Genomic DNA, 15,491 nt, shown 5'->3' with positions numbered 1-15,491 from the left:
GAGGGTACCTATTGCCTAGCACCTGTGTCATCACAATGCCATCCCCCCTATTCCCAAAACAGTTTTGCAATTCTTTTAAACATAGTTTCTAATTGTTTTAGAAATGGTTTGCAGTTCTTTTAGAAATAGACTGTATCTATTCATGAAACATTCTTTCTTAACCTTTTTTAAAAAGCAATGATTAACTCATAACGCCCCCCCCCCCCGGTCAATTCTGCCTTCAATTCCATCATCAATTTCCGGTGATGTCCGGGAAAACCCAGACGTTTGGCAACCCTACATACAGTTGGTACGTTAAATATTTTTAAAAGGTTAGACAGTCCACCTGAAGCAAGACTGATGGCTGAACCAGTGTCTGACTCACTGGTGTCTGGCATGTAAACTGAATAACTAAGCTCACATTGCAGGTGAAGAATCTGCTGTGGCTTCTCTGTTTATATTACATCTATCTTCACCCTAACAGAGCTGAAGACAGGAATGGTACTTGCAGTATAGAATACAGTGCACTCATTCTTGTGCCCCCTCTGATTCAGCTGGGTTGTTGTATTTGTTGTGTTGTTGTTGTTGTTGTTGTTGTTGTTGTTGTTGTTGTTGTACTAACTAACTAACTTTCGAATACCCACAAATACCTGTCTGGCCAGATGTGACAGTAAGACAAAGGTATACCATAAAAGGTGATGCCTCTCTCAGGTTACTTTAAGCTCTCTTAAAAACTATTGTAGGGGGATTCTGGTTGTGGAAGGACCCAATTGCCAAAGCCAAACCGCTCACATCTGTAACCAATAAAGTCGTGGCCTTATTTATCCCATTAACCCAATATACTTGTGTTTGTGTATTTATTTCGGGGGGGGGGAGGGAGCTCGGGGGTCTGGGGCCTCGCCACGCAAAGGAACCCACCTGGCCTTGTAAAACTTCACTCCTCCTCAGCTGGATGCAAGTTCCCTGCAAGGAGATGAGGGTGGACCCTTACTGGAATCCTTTGTATTACAGTACTTCAGTTCCCAGGCCTCGTAGTGAAAACATCCTGAGGGAGAGAACCAGCCTAATGCATCTCTCATCATCCCTGCTTTCTTCTCTGCTTTCTTTTTAGAAAATTGATTCTGTGGTCTCTTTAGAGATGTTTCCTCCCTCCCCTCCCTCCCCTCCCCTCCCCTCAATCCTCTTCTAGGTATCATCTCCCCAGATACTTATTCTGGAAGAGCATCATCTCCAGGTGTATGAATAAGTAACTTCGATCCCGCTATGCTGTGTGCAAAGACAGGCTCAGGGGAGGAATAGTGGATCCAACGGTCAAGAAGGAGGTTTCTGCACTTGCTGTAGAGGAAAGTAAGGGGCAGGTGGGGATGGTCAGCCTGCGAAGGTAGGCAACCCATCTGGGAGAAGGAAGGGCTAAGAAGTAAACCCTACACACATTCAGAGTGGAGTCCTTAAGTCGGGTTTTCCAAACTAAGGCCCAGGGGCCGGATGCGGCCCAATTGCCTTCTCAATAGAGGAGGGTGAAAGGTTGTTTTCTGCTGCTCCAGAGAGGCAGACACGGAGCAATGGATTCAAACTACAAGAAAGAAGATTCCACCTAAACATTAGGAAGAACTTCATGACAGTAAGAGCTGTTCGGCAGTGGAATTTGCTACCAAGGAGTGTGGTGGAGTCTCCTTCTTTGGAGGTCTTTAAGCGGAGGCTTGACAGCCATCTGTCAGGAATGCTTTGATGGTGTTTCCTGCTTGGCAGGGGGTTGAACTGGATGGCCCTTGTGGTCTCTTCCTACTCTATGATTCTATGATCCTATGATTCAATCCGGCCCGCAGACGGTCCGGGAGTCAGCATGTTTTTACATGAGTAGAATGTCCTTTTATTTAAAATGCATCTCTGGGTTATTTGTGGGGCATAGAAACTCGTTCATTCCCCCCCCCAAAAAAATAGTCTGGCCCCCCACAAGGTCTGAGGGACAGTGGACCGGACCCCTGCTGAAAAAGTTTGCTGACCCCTGCCTTAAGTGTTGTAATGTTCCATTCCACCTTAAGAGAGGGGGGGGGTCATGTGACTGTGTGTCAGTTGGTGTCGGTTATTTCTGTCAGAAGTGAAGTTTGTGTGTGCCTCTGATAACTTCTATGAAGAAGTCAGCTCTTTTGCTGTTTGTTAAATAAATGTTTTGTTTTAACCGTTCATGCCAGCCTCTGTAGTGCCACTTCAGCTGCTAGCTACTCCAGGGTGGTGAGAGAGCCAACTGTGGGGAAGTCAGTTGCACTAGTCTCCCTCTAAAACAGGGGTCCCCAAACTACGGCCCCCGGGCCGGATGTGGCCCAATCGGCCTTCCAATCCGGCCTGCGACGACCCCCGCCGCCCGCTGCCGCCGCCCGCTCTCACGGCGTGCGGCGCAGCGACGATCTAAAAAATCGGCAAAAAATCGCCGAAAATCCTTTGTGCGCATGCGTATGGGCCTCTCCCGACCCGGAAGAGGTCATTTCTGGTGCACTTCCGGGTCGGGGGAGGCCCATACGCATGCGCACAAGCGATTTTCGGCGATTTTCCCCCCGCCCGTGTGCGTGTGCGCATGCGCACGGGCGCGCACTCCCCCGCCCTCCGGCCCGCTGCGCGCGCACTCCCCTGCCCTCCGGCCCGCCACACGGTAAGTCTGGGGACCCCTGCTCTAAAATATCAATAACATTTAGATGGTTGGATGGCATCTTGTACATCTCCTTCCTACAACTCCAGCAGCCAAGCTGGTGCCAAACCATGGGTGTAGCCAACAGGATTTATATTGGGGGGAGGGGAGAGAAAACCTCAGTTAGTTAAGTATATTTATTGATTTACTTGATTTGGGGGAGGACAGCTGCTCCCCCCTGGCTACGCCCATGTGCCAAACGTATTGCTCTGCTTTCCTTTGGGCTGTATCAGTGAGGCCAAGGGGGGGGGGTCTTGCCATCACCCAAGACCTCCATACACAGCATAAAGAGTCTCCCACCAACAGACTCGTAACAGGACCAGTGGAACTGCAGCAAAGTGTTGCAGTGTGGGTTGGGGAGTGCTGCTGTTCAATAATAATCCAGCCAATCATGCCCTCTTCCAGGATATTCCATTCCTCCTCTCCTCATTTTTCAGGGTCCTCTCACACCAGACATTCAGTATTTCACTAGGAATGCTCACTCCTCCTTGGTGATGGCAACCACCCTTTCTCTTCCTCTCCTCCAGCTTAACTTTTTATTGTTTTCGTTGTTTTGCACCAGTTTAGCAGCTGCAGCCTCTCCTCCTTGCTGACATTTTTTCCCCCTTTTGCTGCTGCTTTAGTGGTGCCAACACCTGCAAGGCCACTACAGCCATGGCCCCTATTCTCTCCCTCTCCCTCTCCCTCTCCCTCTCCCTCTCCCTCTCCCCCTCCCCCTCCCCCTCCTTCTCTCTCTCTCTCTCTCTCTCTCTCTCTCTCTCTCTCTCTCTCACACACACACACACACACACACACAAGAATGGCCCTGTGTGAACCCTTGGGAAATTACTGCTAGTCAGATTAGACAATACTATACTGTTCTAAGACAGACTAGCAGCTGAATAGTATAGCAGCTCCAAAATCTCACTGTTCCTCGCTGTCTATAGAACAGAGACTGGAGACAAGGGAAAGGTATAAACCCAGGCATCTGTCTCAGGGATACCAGTGTCTTTGGCTAGGGAGAGAGAGAGAGAGAGAGAGAGAGAGGACTAAAAATCCTGATCATTGATTCCTTTAGCAAGGAGGTACATTGACCCAACACAGTTCATGCTTTCCTCTCAACAAAGAGAGCTGTCCCTCTCATTGTCTCATTCTGAAGGGTTGATTTTTTAAAATAAAATAAATCCTCGATCCATTACTACAACAAGGAATCAGCCATTGTTAACAGCTTCCGGTGAAGTTTTTGCAGGATTGTTAAACAAATCAAGTGGTAGCTTCTAATTCCTTTGTTTTAATGAGAGAGGGAAATGGGGTTTTATTAATCATTTGGGGCTTTCAGAAATTGCCTTTAAGTGCCTCACTTTGTTAAGGGGGGGGGAATCAATAAAGAAAAGAAAAGCGAAGTTTGTAAATGGACACAAGTGACAAAAAAACGACCAATTACCCCCTCCCCCAAAACGAGGCACTTGCTGAGCTTCCATTAACTCAATTATAGTTTCAAAAGCCTCCCCAACCATCCACTCCCCTCCCCCAATTTGCATCATTTTAACATCTAACTCAAGAACCATTAACTTGCACAAAGTTATGTATTGGGCGGGGTGGGGGTGTGTGCTAATGCTTCCTTTTGCATTCTGACTGGAAGGGTGGGCTGCTTATCCCAGGCTGCTGTACTGGCTTGGTTTGGAAAGGCCGCTGACCACAATCAAAGTGACAGTGACCACTCTCACATAACCTACTTCTTGGCTTAGGGGAGCCTTTGCCAACCTGCCAGCCCCTGGGTGTTCTGGACTACAACTCCCATCTGCCCCAACCAGCAGGTGCTGATGGGATTTGTAGTCCAAAACTTCCAGAGGCTGGCAGGTTTAAGGCCATGCTCCCTGGAAGGAGGAGAGGCTGCTGGGAGTACTTTTGGAGAAGTATGCACCTGAATTTGGAAAGTGGGTATATTTCCCCCATTGCACATCAAAAAGAATAATAGAATTGTTGAGTTGGAAGGGAACCCAAGGGTCATCTAGACCAGGCATCCCTACAATTCCCATCTTCCCTGACCACTGGTCCTGTTAGCTAGGGATCATGGGAGTTGTAGGCCAAAACATCTGGAGGGCCGCAGTTTGGGGATGCCTGATCTAGACCAACCCCCCGCAATGTAGGAATTCTGCCCACAGCTATCCCTGGGTGGGCTCGAACCACCTACCTTCTGGTTGACAGCCAGACACACTGACCCATTGGACCACAAAGAGGGTGCATGGGGCTTTTGTGCTGCACTTCAACCCACAGAGAGAGAGATTCAGCCACCACAGCAGTCTCTTCATTCATCTATTGACTATAGCTCCTTCCAGGAGAGTCACAGGGTGGAGCAGGCATGCTCAGTGCACACAAGGACACTGGGGGCTGTCCTGTCTGCTCCTCTCCCCGCCTCCCTATTTTACATCCCTCACACTTTCTTTTGAATGCTTGAATACAGCTGAAGACTGCGTATGTTTTAAGCACTCTTTGAATTCCCCCAAAGGATCCTGTGGACTGTAGCTTACTCCTATGGGATGTACAATTCTCAGCATCCTTAGGAAACTAGAGTTTCCAGATAGTCTGTCATCCAGGCACTGCCCAGCGCGGGTGGCGCTGTCGTCTAAACCACCGAGCCTCTTGGACTTGCCGATCAGAAGGTCGGTGGTTCGAATCCCCGCGACGGGATGATCTCCCATTGCTCTGACCCAGCTCCTGCCAACCTAAGAGTTCAAGAGCATGCCAGTCCGAGTAGATAGTTACCGCTGCGGCAGGAAGGTAAACGGCGTTTCCGTGTGCTCTGGTTTCCTTCACGGTGTTCCGTTGCGCCAGAAGCGGTTTAGTCACACTGGCCACATGACCTGGAAAGCTGTCTGTGGACAAACGCCGGCTCCCTCTGCCTAAAGCAATAAGAGCGCCACAATCCCATAGTCGTCTTTGACTGAGTCCATTAAGCACCAAGCAGCACCCTTGCTTCAGAGCCCAGAGCCTGGGTAATTTTCTCCATCCAAAGAAGAAAGTCTGGGTGGCCTAGCCCTAGAGAGAAGTATTTCATTTTGCACAAAACATGCATGGCATAATAAAACATGCAGAAACAGCTCCAAACTGGAGCAGATATACAAAACAGCTTCAGCCTGGTGCTGCATGTACAGGAGGACTTTGTAAGCAAAAGGTTTGTGGTCAACATTTCATTCTGCCGGAGTCAGAAGCAGAATAATGGTCCTCTTTTGCAGTCTATTTCTTTACAACACCATCTATCCTCCGGGACTCAGTTCAGTTGGTTAGAAGGCAGGCTTTGGCAGAATCCCCAGTAAGGACTGTGGCTGTGTGACATGAAGGTACAAACAGAAGCAGGAGAAGACAGGCAGGGGAGTGAATCCTTCCCAGGCCACAACCCTGAATACCCAGGGCTCTGAATGATAGTAGCACAACTGCTTTATACTGAGCCAGGTAAAAGGTAAAGATAAAGGACCCCTGGACGGTTAAGTCCAGTCAAAGGTGACTCTGAGGTGGTGGCGCTCATCTCGCTTTTCAGGCTGAGGGAGCCGGCGTTTGTCCACAGGCAGCTTTCCAGGTCATGTGGCCAGTATGACTAAACCGCTTCTGGTGCAACGGGACACCGTGACGGAAACCAGAGCGCACGGAAACGCTGTTTACCTTCCTGCCGCAGCAGTACCTATTTATCTACTTGCACTGACGTGCTTTCAAACTGCTAGGTTGGCAGGAGCTGGGACAGAGCAACGGGAGCTCACCCCGTCGCAGGGATTCGAACCGCAGACCTTCTGATCGGCAAGCCCAAGAGACTCGGTGGTTTAGACCACAGCGCCACCCATGACCCACTGAGCCAGATAGACCAGTATTGTCTACACATAGGCAAGCGCCGGTCCTCCAGATGTTTGGGACTACAATTCCCATCATCCCTAGCTAACAGGACCAGTGTTCAGGGATGATGGGAATTGTAGTCCGAAATATCTGGAAGGGCTGGAGTTTGCCTATGCCTGGTCTACACCAGGCACCCCCAAAGTTCGACCCTCCAGATGTTTTGGACTACAATTCCCATCTTCCCCGACCACCGGTCCTGTTAGCTAGGGATCTTGGGAGTTGTAGGCCAAAACATCTGGAGGGCTGGAGTTTGCCTATGCCTGGTCTACACTGACTGGCCTGGGCTGACAGGCTACCTTCCCAGCCCTACCTGCCAGGGATTGAACTGGAAACCTTCTTGGCCTTATTGGGTCTGCCTCAGGCTCTTTCCCTCTCAGGAAGCGAGAGATGCCGCATTGCCTGGGGTTTCCTACAGCATGGATGTTTTGTTTACGGTCCTTGTGATGTGCTTAAAATTGTATGAAGTGCAGTACAAGAAATAAAAACGAGGCAAGTGCCTGCCAAAAGAGCTTATGCAGTCTGGAAGAAATGGGGAAAATAACGGCAACTGACTGCTCTTCAGTATGGTATTTAGCGTACTTGCCTCCCCTTGCCCTCAAAGGTGCATCTCTCATACACATACATGCACAACATATGTCAGACAAGAACAGAAATGCATCACAAGCACACAGTACTAGGCTGCACCAGCGCTAATGGTGCAATAGGTAGTCTCCTTGCAATGGTTAAGCTTTGGTGTGGTTTATCTTCTAGAAAAAGATGTGCCAGAACTCACCATGACGCCTCCCTTGTTCTCTTAGAATGGCGAGGGCACTATCAGTTCCAGTAAATTCCGGCTGAAAAAATCCCCTGGATAAGCTTCTTTCGAGGGGTATCTGTGCTGGGGAGACTTCACCCACCCCTTCCCTTTTCAAAAAATTATTTATCATTTTCAATTTTACAAATCTGCGCAAATCAAACAAAAACAATCCACACTTTAATTGTCGACTTCCCTCCCCCTCCCCTTCCATAGTTCATTTCAATTTTCCTTTTCTGCTGGCTATTCTGATTATTCCTTATTCTTTCTCTACCATTTTTTCCTCCATTTATTATTTTACTGCTGGATTTATTCTAATCCTGCTATTGTTTGGAGTTGCTTACGATTATTTTTCAAGTACTCTGCAAACTTTTTCCAGTCCTCTCTAATGACTCTTTCTCCCTGCTCTCTTATTCCTCCAGTTCAATTAACCATTTCTGCATATTCCATCACTTCCATCTGCCATTTACCCTTTGTTGGTACTGTGCCCTCCTTCCATTAATGAGCGTATACCATTCGGGCTGCCATTCTTGCGTACATGACAATATTTTTCTGATCTCTAAGTATATCTGAACCCATTTTTCCTAAAAGAAAGATCTTTTCAACATTTTTTTCATTTCATTATAAATCATCTCCCAGAAACCTTTTTTGACACCTTCCCTCTTTTTTAATCCGCACTTTCCCTGTAAGAAGGATCCACCTCCGCCATTACTTCTCCAGAAAGAAGGAAAGTCACTCTGCTGGGGGAACTTACCCCTTCCTTTCCCTCCAACTTTTTCTATCTGGAGCTCTCCTCAAGCCACAACCCTCACTGGCCCATCCTTTGCAGCCACCGTGAAACAATAGGTTAGCCTAAATGTGACACCAAGCGATGTGGTCATGTGGCTGGCTCTGCAAACCCCCAAACAGGATTCCTGCTTGTTTGGCTCTTTGTCCCAAACTGACAGGCACAGAGAGAACAAGCTCTTAGGGTGCAGTCAAGTCGATCGGTATCTAAGGAGAAAGCCATCTGAGCCAGTCTCTCGAAATGCAGAAAATTGGGCAGACTTGGGCATTACATTGATTAAATTAGCACGACTTACCTACATCCCCCCCCCCCTCCACCGCACAAATACTCACAGCAGATGCCTCTTGCATACAGGACCATAGAGCATTCCCCATGGAGAGACCAGGTGCTTGCTGAAAAAAGGCATTCCTCTGGGGATATCAAGTTGAGAGGTGGGCAAACGGAAACATTTTTGGGGTGTGAGTTTGTGGCTAGAGGCGCCAATCAGTATAGAGGACCACACACACACACACACACACACACACACACACACCTTATTTCACGAGGAAGGCAGCCAAGTTTAAGCTGCTACTATTATTATTGGGCACCACAGTTCAAGAAGGATACTGACAAGCTGGACCGGGTCCAGAGGAGGGCAACCAAAATGATCAAAGGCCTGGAAACAATGCCTTATAAAGAACAGTTTAGGGAGCTGGGCATGTTTAGCCTGGAGAAGAGAAGGTTAAGGGGTGATATGATAGCCATGTTCAAATATATTAAAGGATGCCATATAGAGGAGGGAGGAAGGTTGTTTTCTGCTGCTCCAGAGAAGCGGACACGGAGCAATGGATTCAAGCTACAAGAAAGAAGATTCCACCTAAACATTAGGAAGAACTTCCTGGCAGTAAGAGCTGTTCGACAGTGGAATTTGCTGCCAAGGAGTGTGTGGAGTCTCCTTCTTTGGAGGTCTTTAAGCAGAGGCTTGACAGCTTTGATGGTGTTTCCTGCTTGGCAGGGGGTTGGACTAGATGGCCCTAGTGGTCTCTTCCAACTGTATGATTCTATGATCTTGGGACCAGACTCCACCAGAGCAGGCGCAGTTCACCCTTTTGTTGCATCAGGAAGAGGTCGCTGCGCGCTTCGGCAACTATGACACAGGCGGAGTTTGAAAAAGCTGCAGAAGAAGTCAAGGAGCTGAAGACCCAGCCAACAGATCAAGAAATTCTGGATGTCTATAGCCATTACAAGCAGGCCACAGTTAGAGATGTAAATACAGGCCATCCTGGGATGCTTGATTTCAAAGGCGGGCGCCAAGTGGGACGCCTGGAATTCCTTGAAAGGAATGTCCAAAGAAGATGCAATGAAAGCATATATTTAAAAAGTGGAAGAGCTGAAGGAAAAATATGGAATGCAATAAAGCGCTTCCTGCATGCCTTTCAATGGATTCATGCCTTACTACTCTACTAACTTAAACTGTGTTACACAGTATGCAAGACCTGATGCCACTTTCTATGATTAATAGCTGTGTAAATTTACTTCTAATGGTTTGTATAATAAACACACCAAAAACAACAACAACCCATATTGGGACCAGTTTAGCAGGATTGCTTGACCCATACAGTACATGCTGGCTTGGCCATTTCTATCTGGGGGGATGTGCATTTCTACAAGTGCCATACAATGCTTTTTTTCTGCCTCTGTGAGAAATCAGTCTTTCACTGTGGCAGCTCTGAAGCTCTGGAACTGCTGGACTGTTAACACCAGACAGGTGCCCTCGCTGCCCTGTTTTAGACACCTACTAAAAACTCTTGTTTCCATTTGGCAATTATTACCCAGACATGCAATTATTATGCATGTTTCTTTTTAAATTCTATCAGCCTTATTTGTATTTTTGATCATTCTATTATTGTGGCACTTGCTTTAAAATTTCATTGATTATATATGTGTGTGTGTGTGTGTGTGTGTATTTTACACTATGTCATATAGCCCATTTAAGCGGTTTATAAATTTTGTCAGATAAATAAAAACAAACAAATCAATTAGGGCTGAAGCAGATATTCAGAGTGGGGAAAACGCACACTGGAATGACCGCATCTGACTGGGGTTTTTTTTAAAAAAATTGATATATGCTGTTCAATAATCAATAATTCTGTAATTTGAGATTGGTTAGTGGGTGTCACATGGCCCAGGGCATGTCACAATTTATCATTTATATAGCACACTTAATGCACACCACGCTTTACCATATTTATCTCTTGCTCATCCTCACAACTCTGAGAGGCGTCAGGTCATTATCCTTCCCACTTTATAGATGGGAAATTGAGGCTGAGAGATAGTAAATTGCCCAAGGCCACCCACTGAGCTCCTGGCTGACCTGGGGATGTGAACCGAGGTCTGCCATTCTGTCTCCAGCACTCTATCTGCTGAAGCACAGCTGGCTTTCTGATGTCATTGGTCTGGATGAATGAATTTTAGCACATCGTGTTGACAAATAAGCACTAAACTTATCAGGCCAATCAATACTGAAGGCCAGGTAATCCTGTTAACAAGAATAAACCGTTCTGCAAATATTCACGTTTCACTCCAGCTTGCACTCCTAAGCCCCAGCTGACTTAGGCCAGAGTTTTAAAAACTCATAAGGTATTTGTAGTTTTTGGCTGAACTCTTTAAAAATTGGACAGCTTCCTGCTAGTGGGACCAAAAAGGTTTGTCTTCTGTTCTGATTGCATTTGCATGTCCCAGACTCACTCTGGTCTGAGCCAAAAGAATATATTCAGAGCATGATGGGACACAGAGCTTTCGAGAGGTGTGGAATCGTGGGGACAGTTGCAGCGATTCTAGTTTGTCTCATGAATGCCCCCTTCTCTTGCTTTCTCAGGGACTCTCAGTTGTTGGGTGTGGAGCATTTGTGGTTGAGGTCCCAAGTCAAGATACTTATAGAGCACCCAAGGGGAACCTGTGGCCCTCCAGATGTTGTTGGACTACAACTCCAATTACAGTGGTACCTTGGTTCTCAAACTTAATCCGTTCCAGAAGTCCGTTCCAAAACCAAAGCGTTCCAAAACCAAAGCGTTCCAAAACCAAGGCGCGCTTTCCCATAGAAAGTAATGCAAAATGGATTTATCCGTTCCAGACTTTTTAAAACAACCCCGAAAACAGCAATTTAACATGAACTTTACTATCTAACGAGACCATTGATCCATAAAATGAAAGCAATAAACAATGTACTGCAGTCACACAATCAATCAATCTGTAGCTGAGCTGGGTTCCACACAGTCACAAAAAACAAAACAAAAAGAGCCACAAAAACAAAAACGCAAAATACCGGTAAATAGCAGAAACAGACAGACCTCAGCAGCGTAACACTCAAAACGGAAGTGTGGCACTCAGAACAGAGCACGATCGACTTCTGAAAAAAGTTTGCAAACTGGAACACTTACTTCCGGGTTTGCAGTGTTTGGGTTCCAAGTTGTTTGAGTACCAAGGCGTTTGAGAACCAAGGTACCACTGTATCCCTCAATTTTGGCCACACTGGCTCATGGGAGTTGGAGTCAAATTACACCCAGAGGACCATAGCTTCCTCAACCCTGCTGAGGAGGTTCTAGGAAAAGAAGCTGCTTCCCTGTTGAAATACAGACACCTACTGAAGACTATTTCCCCCCTCATTCCTGCAGGCATTTTATCTGAAGTCTGATTTTTGAATTTTAACCGATTCACTGTATTTCTTGTACACCGCTTAGAGACGACTGCAGTTAAGTGATATGTAAATTCTTTAAATAAAGGAGATGTTAGCAATGTCCTCAAGTTTGCATGGGAAGTCTGCATCGTGGAAAGTGCTTCCCTTCTCGTGCAAAGTATTCTTTCTTCAGAGTTCTCCTTTTTGAAACTTCCCTCACTTCTTTTTATATTTTTTATGAGTAAGAAACTAGACGGCATGATTCTGAATATTTGTGTGCAAGGTTGCAGCTATGATATTTGTGTGTATGGGCGTAGCCAGTGCTTTTTCTCTTGAGGGGGGGTACGCAGGGGTACGCATACCCCTAAACATTTTGTGAATCTAAGTTTGGCATCATTGAGGGGCACTATTTCAATATGAGTAGGAAAATTAGAGTAACCCTAAGCATTTTTTAGGGGGGGCACTGGGCATAGCCAGGGGGGCAAGGGGCAGCGTTCCCGTCCCCCCAGATCAAGTAAAACAATAAAAATACCTAACTGAGGGTTCTGCCCCCCCAACATAAATCCAGGCTACACCCATGTTTGTGTGTGTGTGTGTGTGTGAGAGAGAGAAAGAGAGAGGAATAAGAGTCACATTTGACCTAAGTTGCACACTGGAAAATGTGAAACACCTATGGTACTTTTAAAAAATCAAAAAAAATCTAGGCAGTTACACTTATTTTCTGCAGTACTGGACAGACGGTCAATCAGGGCCGGCTCTAGGTAGACCCCCGGTGGCGCCGGCCCGCCAGGAGGGCGCCGCGAGCTGCGCCCGCCTGCTGGCCGGCCGGTCTGCTGGTTCGACAACTGCGCTGTGCCTGCCCGCTAGGAAACGGGGCGGGGGGGGGCGCCGGAGTGATCCGTCGCTCCACGGCGCCAGGGGCGCTTAAGACGGTCCTGCTGTCAATCAACAAATTTACCTAATAATAATAATAATAATAATAATAATAATAATAATAGCAGTGAAATGACTATTTTCCTGCAATACAGCTATACTCTCTTCCAGCAAGTTTACTGCCTCCCCTCCATTGCATGGCAAGAATTCTGTCACTCCTGTGGGCTTAGCACTATTTTAGGGCTATGGAGGGGGGGGTGGGGGGGTGGCAAAGGCCTTCACTACAGGAGCAAGAATCTAATCTGTCCTTGACAGGACCTTAATATATTGTGACTGAAAGATGGGGAAAGTGGGAAATATTAGTGGGAGGAGGGCGTGTGTGCTTCCTACCCTGCCCTGCCCTTTGGCCATCTCTCATGAGGTCAGACGATCAGAGCACATCACTCTGATTTTATCAGCTGCATTTGTTACCTGCCTTTTTCTAGCCCCAATTTATAGTGCTGGTGCCCCAAATTTAAATCCCTAAATGTTCGAACAGCATTAGCTCAAAAATAACTTCGCCCCTCATGGAGTTGCCTAGATTTTGAGAGAAATGTAAGAAGCCTTGTTTCCCGTCCCACTTTAGAACAGGCAAGCAGGGCCTTCCCAGTGGTGGCTCCAAAACTGTGCAATACCTTCCTGGTGGAGAACTGCCAGGCCCTCTCCCCTTTCGATTTTAGATGTCTATCAAGGACAATTTCCCCCCCCCAAAAAGGTTTTTAATGTTCAGTATTCTGCTAATTTATTTCTGCCTGCTGCTTTTAAGTCATTTTATGGCTGCTATTATTGCTGCTTTTAAGTTTTACTGCTGATTTTTTAATGTGCTGTTTAGTTTTTTTTAAGTGCTGTTTTGGTTATTTGTTTTTATTGTTTAATCTTCTGTCAGCCACTTTTGAGTGCTGTGCAGAACGGCAGGTTATAAACACGTGGCAATATGAATGTATGTTTAGTTAAAAATAACTTCTGGGGAGTTCAAGGGAACTTACTCCCTAGTAAAAGTCTTTACATTTGCGTCCAGCCGGCATGACCCTATGCAGAAGCATGTCTCACTCAGCTCACTGGGGTTTATCACTCTCAAGTAAGTAGGGTGCAATCCTATGTATGTTTATTTAAGGGTAAAATCCCGTTGTGCTCAGTATGCTTTATTCCAAGGTAACTGTATGTAGGATTGCAGAGCATGACCATGTCTACTCAAAAGGAAACTGCTGTTGAATTCAATAGGGCTTATTCTCAAGTAAGTGGGGTTCAGGTTGTAGCCTTAACAGCATAGCTGCCAAGTCTCCCATTTTTTGTGGGAAACCCCCAGATTTTAATCCGTTTCTCACTGTTATCCCAAATAGAAAAAAATCCCGTAAATCCCCCAATTTCCTACCTGCCAGGGAGGCTCCATTTCGGGTGCCGCTCTGCCCATGTCTGGGCACCGGAAATCGAGCAGAGTGGCACCGGAAGTTGCTTCTACGCATGTCTGGACATCCGAAATCGGTGTCTGGGCATCGGAAATCGGGCAGCGCCAGCACCAGAAGTTGCTTCTACGCATGTCTGGACATGCGTAGAAGCGACTTCCGGTGCTGCTCTGCCCATGTCTGGGTACCGGAAATTGGGCAGTGCCGACACTGGAAGTCGCTTCTGCGCATGTCCAGACATGCGTAGAAGTGACTTCTGGTGCCGCGCCGCTGCTGATCCCAGATTTTTCAACGGGAGACTTGGCAGCTGTGCTTAACAGGTCTGCCAACTTGAACCCGCATAATCAATCACATGATGGGGCGCACACACACCATATGAATGGCAATGTCCATCCACTTGGGAGAGCATCCTCCTCAAATATTTTATTGGGGGGAAGAGAAGGGACCTTGGCCCCTAGGAGTTACTTTCCTGTGGATTGCAAACTTTAACCATATTCATTTAGGCTCTGTGTGTGTGTGTGTGTGTGTGCGCGCGCACACACACACACACACACACACACACACACTCACTATACATTTAAAAGCACATTTAAAGTACATGACTCCCCCCTCCAAGAATCCTGGGAAACGTGGTTTAAGGGTGCTGCTGGGAACTATAGCTCTCTGGGAGGTGAGTTATCACACACTAAAAGAGGAGCCCTAACCGGTGCCAGCCGACTTCTCCCCTTCCTCCTCAGCTCCCTTTCCGTCCTCCTGCTGCATTTTCCTCTCCATCCCTCTCTCCTCCAATCCCTGCTTCTCTGTTCAAATGCAACCTCCACTGGTGAAGGTTAAGGAAGATGTCCCAGAGAGCTTCCACCTTCCCATCTCCGCGCCAGCAGGCAAACTTGTCCGCGGCGCTCCAAGGACACCTGCGCTATGCGCGTCCACCAATTGCACAGCATAAGAGGGATGAGGTTATGGAGAGGTTACCCTCTATGGTTCAAGGGGGCGGCGGCGGGAGATTAAATTAAAGAAAGGCCCTATAACTGTCTGCTGACAGGATCGCTGGTCTTCATCTGTTTTATTGTCTTATTTGCTGCTACAGCTGTGCCACGGCTGTGCGCAAAGAGGCCCGTCCGCCCCTTGGAAAGAGGCCTGTTAAATGCCTCGCCTCCCTCGGCGGTGCATTGTGGGGATGGGCGCACGTCCCCCCGGCTCTCTCTCTCTCTCTCTCTCCCCCTGGCCAGGAGCGGGCATCGCCCCATGGATTTCCAGAGAGGGCGCGCGCAGATGTCTGGGGAAGGCAGGCGTGATCTCATTGTCCATCTATTCCCTTGACAGGTCAATTTTCTCTTGTGTTTTACAGGGGCTTTTGGGTGCACCGGAAATTTGATCTCCTCCTGGTTGATTTATTCGCCTTACCTGCTCTTTGT

The 15,491-nt window shown here is 47.4% G+C and overlaps 1 pseudogene; it reads left to right on the top strand.

The window, feature by feature from the left end:
- The first annotated feature begins 9,234 nt into the window (after positions 1-9,234).
- On the top strand, positions 9,235-9,503 carry LOC118081468 (acyl-CoA-binding protein pseudogene; annotated as a pseudogene).
- Positions 9,504-15,491: the final 5,988 nt, after the last annotated feature.

This window comes from Zootoca vivipara, chromosome 2 (genome assembly GCF_965207765.1).
Source record: "Zootoca vivipara chromosome 2, rZooViv2.hap1.1, whole genome shotgun sequence".
In the NCBI taxonomy this organism is placed as follows: Eukaryota; Metazoa; Chordata; class Lepidosauria; order Squamata; family Lacertidae; genus Zootoca; species Zootoca vivipara.
Note: the sequence above shows the minus strand (reverse complement) of the source record. Positions and strands in the feature narration are given on the sequence as shown.